Raw genomic sequence first — 12,057 nt, forward strand, 5'->3', positions numbered from 1 at the left:
ATTTTAGCTATGTACTGGCCTCTGGTGGACCAGCTACATAATGGTAACTCCGAACCTGGGCATGTTTGGTATCAAACATGTCAGAATCATACCCCAATACTGATTCCAGTATTGGAGGCATGATTCCATGCACTGTATGGTTCCTTAGAGGATCCCCAGTTCTGCTCCTACCAGTCTTCCAGGGTCTGCAGGCAGTCCACTCTGCTGCAGCCCCCCAGGCACAATTCTGCCCTCTTGCTGCATGACCAGCTCGAGCAGGGGATAGTAGAACAAAGGATTTACTGTAGGAGAGGGGTAATAGGTGTTACTTGGCTGGGGAGGGGCAGCCGCTCCGCACCACTGGACTGCTTCGAAGGGCACATATGGTGCCCTTGTTGCATAATCCAATTTGCACCATTCCAGGGACCACTGGTCCCTGCTCATGTGCAAAACACAAAGGAAAGGGGTGTGTCCACTCCCCTGTCCAGTTCCACTCCTAGGGTAGTGCCCATAGCTCCTCCAGGTGTCCACTTGAATCTACCATCTTGGAACCAAGATGGGCAGAAGCCTCTGGGAGCATCTGACTTCCTGATAGGTGATCACCCCAGGGAGTGACCAAAAACCCTTTTTGGACTATTTAGGGACTCCCTTGAGGGTGGGTCCCTAGATTCATCGTGCAAGACTCCAACACAAACTCTCTGCAAAGACATCTTCTGCTCCTGGCCTCCGGAACCGTTGCAGGGCTACACAGGAACTTAACAAGACTACACTGCCAGAGAAGACTTCTCCTTGCCACATTGTTTCCACAGCTCCTGTCAGCATTCTTCAACATTTCCACAGCTCTGCACCTCTGGGGTCCGCAAGACGTCAGCTCTTCCAAGAAGCAAGATGGAATCTCCTTTGGAGCAAATGAGTCACTTACCAGCATCCATAGGTACCTAAGGCAACAACGTCCAACTGGTGGGATCTTCTGTCCTCCAGATCTGTGAAGATCCTCCAACACAGGTGGTGGTTCTATGGGTCCCCGTGGTCCTCTCTGCCTTCTGTCCAACATAGAAGACGTGAGCCTTTGCCTCTGCCATTGGCACAGAATCCCTGTGCACATCGACTCTTGCACCAACCAAAGCTTGTTGACGTCTGCTCCAAGGGATCTTCCGGCTCCAAGTAGACCCAGTACTCTACCTCTGCAAGGGTAGTCTCCTATCTGCTGCTCCACCAACGTGGGACACCTCTTCAGGTGTGCTGACTGGGCCTCACTACGACTTACTGTGCCTGCAGCCAGTGGGCTGCTTGCGGGGGCTCCAACTGCTTTTGCTTGCTCTCCTACCTTCTGAGGGTCATCCCGGACTCCCCTCCAAGGGTCGAGTCCCCAGGACCTTGCTGATCCTCCCCAGCTCTGCAAAACCTCCAACAGCTCCTTTTGCATTTGCCTGCGCCTGCTGGTGGTCCTCCTGACCACTGACCCATTGAAATCCGGCAACCATCTTGAGACAGCTCAAAGGCAGCTTCTGGGACTCCTCTACGGGTCCTGGACCCCAGAGGTGGACTTCATCCATCACTGTCGATCCGGCTCCCCAGCTGCAGAAGGGTGGGCATTGGCTCCTGCCCCACCTGGACACTCCTGCGTGGGCTGGAATCTGTCCCAGTCATTTGCAGGTCCTCCTCACCCAGAATCTACCCTTAGGTTCCACTGGTCCTGTCCTGCTTCTGCATTCTCCAAACATGACGTCCCCATGTTAGCCAATGGGAGAACCGGGTAACTTACCTCTCGGCACCCGGTCCCTGGGGATCTTCTAGGTACTCACCTTTTGGAGTTCCACTCTCTCCCAGCCCTTGTCTAACTACTCCATACATGCTGATGGAGGACACCGTTCGCATTCCATTTTTTTAGTATATGGTTTTGCCCCCTATAGGGCCCTTGCTAGTTTATGTTTTTCCTGAGTACGTACCTTTGCATATTTTATGTGTTCATTACTCCAGAGGGAGGTATACCAATGGTAGTCTAGTTTGGTGTGCCTATAATAAAATTCCTTTATGTTTGCAACATTGTGTGGTTCTTTTCATGTGTGATAAGTTACTGTGTGACTACTGTGAAATTGCAAGTGCTTCACAAGCCTTCTAGATAAGTCTTGGCTACTCACCACAGCTACCCTAGAGAGTCCTGTCTGTCCAGACACTGTAACAGTAACTAATTGGGGTTGGCCTGGACCCAGTATAAGGTGTAACACCATAGGTGTCCACCACACACTGGGCCAGCTTCCTACATAAATGCATGCCAAACGAGCTGACTTTGCTGAATTCATTACATCAGAGTCAAACAGGATATGACCTATGTAAATAATATCAAATGATACTCAACTAGTTACACACATACACACATCTAACTGACATAAAGAGCAGGAGCTACACAAAATAAATAAAAAAACATGAAAAAGTAAAGAAACAAAAAAAAAATAAACAAGAATCTATAGTAACAAAAACAATATATATAGAAGTAACACTATAAAACGCTGACAGTTTGCACAAATAATAATGCAGATTATGAGTATGCGATTAAGAATTCTAGGACAAGTATTCCATAGTGTAAAAATGAGAGAATATAAAAGGAAAGTATCGGACTCAATTAAGGGACAAGACAGACAGGGGTTATGGGGCCCCAATAACGGGGGTTGAGGATGTTTGCCACTGGTGTCCTGTATTCTGTTGTACTATGGCTCTGCAAACTGGGCAAAGTAAAAACCTTTCCACACTTGACACTCAGGGTAGCAAGGGCAAGCAGTCACAGGTTTCTCACGGCGGTAGTGTGAGGGCATTTGCTCAAAACTAAAAATCAACCGACTGACAGAATACTTTCACTTTCCAGCCCAGTGATTGTCTTTTTAGAAAATAAAATGCTTTTAAATCTCACAGCAGCACTAAATATTATAGAATTCAATCAACTATAGAGAGCAGTGAACCTGATCATGATTTTTTTCTTATGGTGCTACGGTGATCTTCACTCATGCTATCTCATACCCGGGTGACCTTCGATAAGCTTGTCCCCCAATAATAATGGAAGGACAAATCAGGATTAGATGTAGATCCTGGTGTCCCAGAAGTAAAAAAACAATCAGCCCATGTGTTTTGCATGCTCTTACCTCTGGTGGTGTAGTGGGTATCAAGTTAAACACTCAGGTGGTCATTCTGACCCTGGCGGTCTTTGACCGCCAGGGCGGAGGACCGCGGGAGCACCGCCGACAGGCCGGCGGTGCTCCAATGGGGATTCCGACCGCGGCGGTAAAGCCGCGGTCGGACCGGCACCACTGGCGGGGTCCCGCCAGTGTACCGCCGCCCCATTGAATCCTCCGCGGCGGCGCAGCTTGCTGCACCGCCGCGGGGATTCCGACCCCCCCTACTGCCATCCAGATCCCGGCGGTCGGACCGCCGGGATCCGGATGGCGGTAGGGGGGGTCGCGGGGCCCCTGGGGGCCCCTGCAGTGCCCATGCCACTGGCATGGGCATTGCAGGGGCCCCCGTAAGAGGGCCCCTACATGTATTTCACTGTCTGCTGCGCAGACAGTGAAATACGCGACGGGTGCAACTGCACCCGTCGCACAGCTTCCACTCCGCCGGCTCGATTCCGAGCCGGCTTCATCGTGGAAGCCTCTTTCCCGCTGGGCTGGCGGGCGGTCTGAAGGCGACCGCCCGCCAGCCCAGCGGGAAAGTCAGAATTACCGCCGCGGTCTTTCGACCGCGGAACGGTAATCTGACGGCGGGACTTTGGCGGGCGGCCTCCGCCGCCCGCCAAGGTCAGAATGAGGGCCTCAGTCGCTTGCACTCCACTAACTTGGATCCAGTGACTTAGGCCCTCATTACAACCCTGGCGGTCGGTGATAAAGTGGCGGTAATACCGCCAACAGGCTGGCGGTAACCACTGCCAAATTATGACCATGGTGGTGAGAACTCAGATAGACAGCCACTTTACCACACCGACTGCCAGGGTGGAAACAACAGGCACCACGGCGGTAGCCGCCTACAGCCAGGCAGAAGTCAATGTACCGCCCACCATATTGAGACACACAAATCCGCCACCTTTTCCGGGGTGGTACCAATGACATCAAAAGCCTGGCAGAAACAGACCTCAGAAGTGAAAGGACTCAACCTTGGAGACACAGGAAAGAACCGAGCCGCCATGGAGCCCGAACTTCAGATATTCCCTATGATTTTTTCCGTCCTGCTCCACCATGAACACCAACGATGACAAAGACGACCCACGGTGACTACAGCCGCCTAGCACACAGGGGAGAGAGGGAGGACAAAAAGAGTGACACACACATGCAACACACCCCCCCCCCAACACCATACACACAATCAGCTGCAATAATACAATATATTTACCCTGTACCCCTCAAGAATAATGCAAGGACAACAGGAATGTGATAAAGTGATTGTAATAATATAAATACAGTAGAAATACCAAAATTCTATCTAATGCTATATACATATGTACAGTTCAAGGGACACTGCCCAATCCTCATTGTGCGTGGACCACAGGGCCACGGGCCAAAGTCCAAGGCCCCACTTGATACCTGCAGCAACACAGAGAGAACACTGCAGGGGCATCATTTGGAAAATAGGCAGGCACCTCAGGGGAACGGGGAATGGCAGGGCACCTCAGCCGGCAGATGACAGAAGACCACTGGTCCTGGAGGGGGCAACATGCACTGTGCTTAGTCCTGGGGAGTGCAAGGCCACAGTCTCTCGAGTGGGTGACTGGCCCACATGCTCTGGAGGGGGCAACATGCCCTGTGCTTGGTCCTGGGGAGTACAAGGCCACAGTCTCTCAAGTGGGTGACTTGCCCACATGCTCTGGAGGGGGCAACATGCCCTGTGCTTGGTCCTGGGGAGTGCAAGGCCACAGTCTCTTGAGTGGGTGACTTGCCCACTGGTTCTGGAGGGAGCATCGTGCCCTGTGCTCTTCATCCTGGGGAGGCTGGGGTTGGTTGGTGTCTTACCCACTGGTTCTAGAGGGGGCATCGTGCCCTGTGCTCTTCATCCTCGGGAGGCTGGGGTTGGTGGGTGACTTACCCACTGGTTCTGGAGGGGGCATCGTACCCTGTGCTCCTGGGGAGGCTGGGTTTGGTGGGTGTCTTACCCACTGGTTCTGGAGTGGGTATTGTGCCCTGTGCTATTGATCCTGGGGAGTGCAAGGTCACAGTCTCTCAGGTGGGTGTCATACCCACTGGATTTGCAGGGGCCAGGCCGCACAGCAGCCCATGGAGGCAGGACTACATACTGTCCGCTGGCGGTGATGCCTTCTCAGTGGTGGTGCTGCTGCTGGTGGCGGTGAGGGGAGGCTCCAGCCCATCCCCTGCAGCCTCGAACGGCTGCCCGCTGCTGGTGGTGGTGGTGGTGCTGCTGCTGCTGCTGGTGGGGGGAGGCTCCAGCCCATCCCCTGCAGCCTCAGACGGCTGCTCACTGCTGGTGGTGGTGGGGGGAGGCTCCAGCCCATCGGCTGCCCACAGGTGTTGGTGGTGCTGCTTCTGCTGCTGGTGGTGGGGGAAGCCCCAGCCCATCCCCTGCAGCCTCGGATGGCTGCACAACCTTGGTTGGTGGTTGGAGCTCCGTCTGAGTCCCTGCGCCAGTCACCTTGTTCTTCCTGCCTGCTGGTGCAGCCCCTTGCCCTTCCTGGTAGCAACTGGGGATGGCTCCTTGCCCTTCCTGGCAGCACTAGGGGCAGACTCCTTGCCCTTCCTGGCAGCAGCTGGGGATGGCTTCTTGCCCTTTCTGGCAACACTTGGGGAAGGCTCCTTGTCCTTCCTGGTAGCACTAGGGGCAGGCACCCTTTCCTTGAGGCTGCCTGGTGCCCTGGATCCTTTCACACCACTAGTGGGTGTGGAGACTACTGGTCCCATGGACCGAGTGACTGAGGTGCTTGCCTGGGTTTTTGCCACCCTGGCCAGACGTGAAGGACTGGGGGGAGGGGTAGGGAAGAGGTCAATGGTGGAGAAGAAAAACTTCTTAGGGACATTGGGGTGGGAAGTGGGAGAAGGTTTGGGAGTGGAGGAAGAGGGAGTGGTTGTAGGAGGTGTCTGTCTGCTGTGTGTGGGTGCAGGTGTATGGGCTGGATGCTGTTGTGAGGTGGATGGCTGTTGGGTGTCTGAGTGCTTGCGTTTGTTTACTTTGGGAGGGGGTGGACAGACACAGTGGGAAAGGACACAGGGGACGTGTGCATGGCTGTTGTGGAGGTGTCTGCCCTGCCAGTGAGGTGTGTGTTCTCCTTGGTGTGGTGGTGATGGCGGTAGTGGATGAGGATATAGTTGTAGGAGGCTGGACTGGCTTGTAGTGGGTACCAAGGGGTACTTACACCTTGCACCAGGCCCAGGTATCCCTTATTAGTGTAGAGGGGTGTCTAGCAGCTTAGGCTGATAGAAAAGGTAGCTTAGCAGAGCAACTTAGGCTGAACTAGGAGACGAGTGAAGCTCCTACAGTACCACTAGTGTCATATGCACAATATCATAAGAAAACACAATACACAGATATACTAAAAATAAAGGGTCTTTATTTTTATGACAATATGCCAAAGTATCTCAGTGAGTACCCTCAGTATGAGGATAGCAAATATACCCAAGATATATGTACACAATACCAAAATATGCAGTAATCGCAATAGAAAACAGTGCAAACAATGTATAGTCACAATAGAATGCAATGGGGACACATAGGGATAGGGGCAACACAAACCATATACTCTAGAAGTGGAATGTGAACCACGAATGGACCCCAAACCTATGTGACCTTGTAGAGGGTCGCTGGGATTGTAAGGAAACAGTGAGGGTTAGAAAAATAGCCCACCCCAAGACCCTGAAAAGTGGGTGCAAAGTGCACCTAAGTTCCCCAAAGAGCACAGAAGTCGTGATATGGGAATTCTGCAAGGAAGACCAACACCAGCAATGCAACAACAATGGATTTCCTGACGAGAGTACCTGTGGAACAAGGGTACCAAGTCCAAGAGTCACAATCAAGTCGGGAGTGGGCAGATGCCCAGGAAATGCCAGCTGTGGGTGCAAAGAAGCTGCCACCGGATGGTAGAAGCTGTGGATTCTGCAAGAACGACAAGGGCTAGAAACGTCCCTTTCAGAGGATGGATGTCCCACGTCGTGAAGAGTCGTGCAGAGGTGTTTCCGTGCAGAAAGACCGCAAACAAGCCTTGCTAGCTGCAAGGGTTGCAGTTAGGGTTTTTGGATGCTGCTGTGGCCCAGGAGGGGCCAGGATGTCGCCAATTGCGTGAGGAGACAGAGGGGACGTCCAGCAAGACAAAGAGCCCACTCAGAAGCAAGCAGCACCCGCAGAAGTGCCGGAACAGGCACTATGAAGTGGAGTGAACCGGAGCTCACCCGAAGTCACAAAGGAGGGTCCCACGACGCCGGAGGACAACTCAGGAGGTCGTGCACTGTAGGTTGGAGTGCCGGGACCCAGGCTTGGCTGTGCACAAAGGAAATCCTGGAAGAGTGTGCAGGAGCCGGAGTAGCTGCAAAACACGCGGTTCACAGCAATGCAGTCTAGCGTGGGGAGGCAAGAACTTACCTCCACCAAACTTGGACTGAAGAGTCACTGGACTGTGGGAGTCACTTGGACAGAAATGCTGAGTTCAATGGACCTCGCTCGTCGTGCTGAGAGGAGACTCAGAGGACCGGTGATGCAGTTATTTGGTGCCTGCGGTTGCAGGGGGAAGATTCCGTTGACCCACGGGAGATTTCTTCGGAGCTTCTAGTGCAGAAAGGAGGCAGACTACCCAGACAGCATGCACCACCAGGAAAACAGTCGAGAAGGCGGCAGGATCAGCGTTACAAGGTCGCAGTAGTCGTCTTTGCTACTTTGTTGCAGTTTTGCAGGCTTCCAGCGCGGTCAGCAGTCGATTCCTTGGCAGAAGGTGAAGAGAGAGATGCAGAGGAACTCTGATGAGCTCTTGCATTTGTTATCTAAAGAATTCCCCAAAGCAGAGACCCTAAATAGCCAGAAAAGGAGGTTTGGCTACTTAGGAGAGAGGATAGGCTAGCAACACCTGGTGGAGCCTATCAGAAGGAGTCTCTGACGTCACCTGCTGGCCCTGGCCACTCAGAGCAGTCCAGTGTGCCAGCAGCACCTCTGTTTCCAAGATGGCAGAGGTCTGGAGCACACTGGAGGAGCTCTGGGCACCTCCCAGGGGAGGTGCAGGTCAGGGGAGTGGTCACTCCCCTTTCCTTTGTCCAGTTTGGCACCAGAGCAGGGCTGGGGGATCCCTGAACCGGTGTAGACTGGCTTATGCAGAGATGGGCACCATCTGTGCCCATCAAAGCATTTCCAGAGGCTGGGGGAGGCTACTCCTCCCCAGCCCTGACACCTTTTTCCAAAGGGAGAGGGTGTAACACCCTCTCTCTGAGGAAGTCCTTTGTTCTGCCTTCCTGGGCCAAGCCTGACTGGACCCCAGGAGGGCAGAAACCTGTCTGAGGGGTTGGCAGCAGCTGCAGTGAAACCCCGGGAAAGGTAGTTTGGCAGTGCCCGGGTCTGAGCTAGAGACTCGGGGGATCATGGAATTGTCTCCCCAATGCCAGAATGGCATTGGGGTGACAATTCCATGATCTTAGACATGTTACATGGCCATGTTCGGAGTTACCATTGTGACGCTATACATATGTCGTGACATATGTATAGTGCACACGTGTAATGGTGTCCCCGCACTCACAAAGTCCGGGGAATTTGCCCTGAACAATGTGGGGGCACCTTGGCTAGTGCCAGGGTGCCCACACACTAAGTAACTTAGCATACAACCTTTACCAGGTAAAGGTTAGACATGTAGGTGACTTATAAGTTACTTAAGTGCAGTGGTAAATGGCTGTGAAATAACATGGACGTTATTTCACTCAGGCTGCAAGGGCAGGCCTGTGTAAGAATTGTCAGAGCTCCCTATGGGATGCAAAAGAAATGCTGCAGCCCATAGGGATCTCCTGGAACCCCAATACCCTGGGTACCTCAGTACCATATACTAGGGAATTATAAGGGTGTTCCAGTATGCCAATGTAAATTGGTGAAATTTGTCACTAGCCTGTTAGTGACAATTTGGAAAGAAATGAGAGAGCATAACCATTGAGGTTCTGGATAGCAGAGCCTCAGTGAGACAGTTAGTCATAACACAGGTAACACATACGGGGCACACTTATGAGCACTGGGGCCCTGGCTGGCAGGGTCCCGGTGACACATATAACTAAAACAACATATATACAGTGAAATATGGGGGTAACATGCCAGGCAAGATGGTACTTTCCTACAATAGTGCATGCAGGTGTGAGTGTAAACGCAACTGGGAGGCCTGTGCCACTCTTGTGTGTTGTCATGTGTGCATGCTCGTCTGCCTGTGTGCTTGGGATAGGTTGGGGTTGAGGGGAATGGAATTGGGAAGAGGAAGTTGGAGGGGGAGGGTGGAAATAGGGACAATGGCTGCCATCAGAGAGGAGGCCAGAGCCTGGATTGATCTCTGTTGGGCCGCCAAGCCAGTGCGAATGCCCTCCAGGAATGCATTTGTCTGTTGCATTTGGGCTGCCAGCCATAGGATGGCATTCACAATAGTTGACTGTCCAACAGAGATGGATCTCAGGAGGTCAATAGCCTCCTCACTCAGGGCAGCAGGGCTCACTGGGGCAGGGTCTGAGGTGCCTGGGGTGAAGGAGATGCCCACTCTTCTGGGTGAGCGGGCACAGGCAACTCAATGAGGGGCTGCTGGGAGGGCGGTGCTGGTACAGGGGTGGATGCTGTAGCTGGGGTGCTCACATAAGTGTCCGCCACCACCAGGGAGCTTCCATCAGAGGAGGTATCTGTGTCCGAACTGTCCCCTCCAGTCTCCGCTGTGGTGCTCCCCTCGCCCTTTGTCCCACTGGTGCCCTCACCGTCGGTGGACTCTTCCCCCTGGGTCCTGTGGGATGCAGCTCCCTCTGTCGCCGGTGCTTCTGCTCCTCCGCCAGACAATGCTAATGCACATAAGGACAGGGTGACAAAACAAAAAGGGGGGGGGGACAAAGGATACACTTGGTCAATGGCTGCACCAAAACCACTGTTGGCGTACACACCACCGTCACACACAGGGAACAGTCCTACGCACTATGCAATGCACTACCAGTAATAATGCTAGCCACCAGGGCATGGGGAGGGGCACATACTGCCAACTGCAGCTCACCTGGGACCCACACAGCCCTGACCAGTTGTGGATGCCTACAAGCTAGGTAGCAGGATCATCACTTCAGAACCCTGCCCAACATGTGACCTACTCTGCAATGTCAGGCCTGGCCTAGGAGCACCCACTGACACACATCCCCCACCTGGGTACCCCCCTACCATGCGTAAGTTGTAATGATGGCAACTGTACTCACCCCCTTGTGTCTGCTGTGATGCCCTAAAGCACCCATCCAGCTCCAGATAGGCCACTGCCAGTGTGCGGGCCATCAGGGGGTTCAGGGTTCTACGGGCACCCCTTCCTTGTTGGGAGGCCATCCCCAGCTGGGCCTCCGCTGTCTTCTGTGCCCAGCCTCTCAGGTCCTCCCACCGTTTCCGACAGTGGGTGCTCCGCCTGCTGTAGACGCCCATGGTCCGCACGTCCTTGGCGATGGCACGCCATAATCCCTTCTTTTGATGGGCGCTGATCTGCAGAGAAATACACACAGAAAATGGTATCTGTCAGACCGTCCCACCTGTTACACTTATGGCCCACCATACCCCTTCACATCGCCATTTGCACACACAGGGCCCAGCACACAAGCTGCACACCGCCCAGGGGACATACACCAATCCCCCTACACAAGGCCTTCACACACACCACTCCATGCATTTATGCCCCATGCATCGTGCTCACAGTGTACTCACCTGTTGGTCTGGAGGCCCATACAGCAGTCCGTACTGAGTTAGGAACCCATCCACTAGTCACTCCAACTCCGCCGAGGTGAAGGCAGGGGCCCGGTTCCCCAGTCACATGAGCCATGGTAGGTGCCAGACACAGGTCACAGCAGCCCATGCAGTGTAGGTCCTCTCCTGCAGAAGGTCAGGTAGCAAGTGAGTGATCAGATAGAAAATGGCGGACACGTCCCCGGCGGTGCATAGCATCACCGCCGGCGTCCATCACCATTGGCCACAGTACCCCATAGGGCCCAATAATAACCAATGAGGTGTTGCACGGCGGTTCCCGACCGCATCCCGCAATGGCACACAACGTCAGTGGAATTACCTCACTTCCACCTGTCCCTCCACACAGGACAGGCGGACGCCATTTCAAGGGTTGGGGGGCAGGCCCTGGATAATAACTGCATCACAGTTCAAAACTGGACATACAGGACAAATACCACTTATGCCTCTTACATCATGCATTGTACTGTTGTGGCTACGATGTTCCCTTTGTGACCGGGTCCTCACTCTTCTGTCCCTTAGACGCCAACCACTGCGGATGAATAGGAGATGGGGACATACCCCTATATACAAACCCCTGGTGGGCTTGGCAACAATGGAGGACAGGCACATTATCCTAACCTAGACTTGACAGGGCCACAATCATGGAGCCATGGAGCTGTGTGCCCAATTGCAACCTGACATAATATCTGCTATCCGTCACCCCACTGGAATCCCCCCTCTTGTGCAAGCCCTATATGTGCTCCATTTCTTGGCAATTGGTTCTTTCCAAGTGACAGTGGGCTTTGCAGCAGGAGTGTCACAGCCAATGTCCTCAATAGTGCTGACAAGAGTGTTGTCTGCCCTGATTAAACACATGTGCAGCTACATTGTTTTCCCCCAGGTTGAGGATTTGGCCACAGTGAAGGCTGACTTCTATGCAATGGGACATATCCCCAACATCATTGGGGCAATTGATGAAACACATATTGCATTTGTCCCCCCTCCCCATCAAAATGAACAGGTGTTCAGAAATCAAAAGAGTTTTCACTCCATGAATGTCCAGATGGTGTGCTTGGCAGACCAGTACATCTCCCATGTCAATGCAAAGTATCCTGGGTCAGTGCATGATGCCTTTATCCTGAGGAATAGCAGCATCCCAAATGTGATGAGCCAACTACAAAGGCACAG

This window comes from Pleurodeles waltl, chromosome 7 (assembly GCF_031143425.1).
Source record: "Pleurodeles waltl isolate 20211129_DDA chromosome 7, aPleWal1.hap1.20221129, whole genome shotgun sequence".
Lineage (NCBI taxonomy): Eukaryota > Metazoa > Chordata > Amphibia > Caudata > Salamandridae > Pleurodeles > Pleurodeles waltl.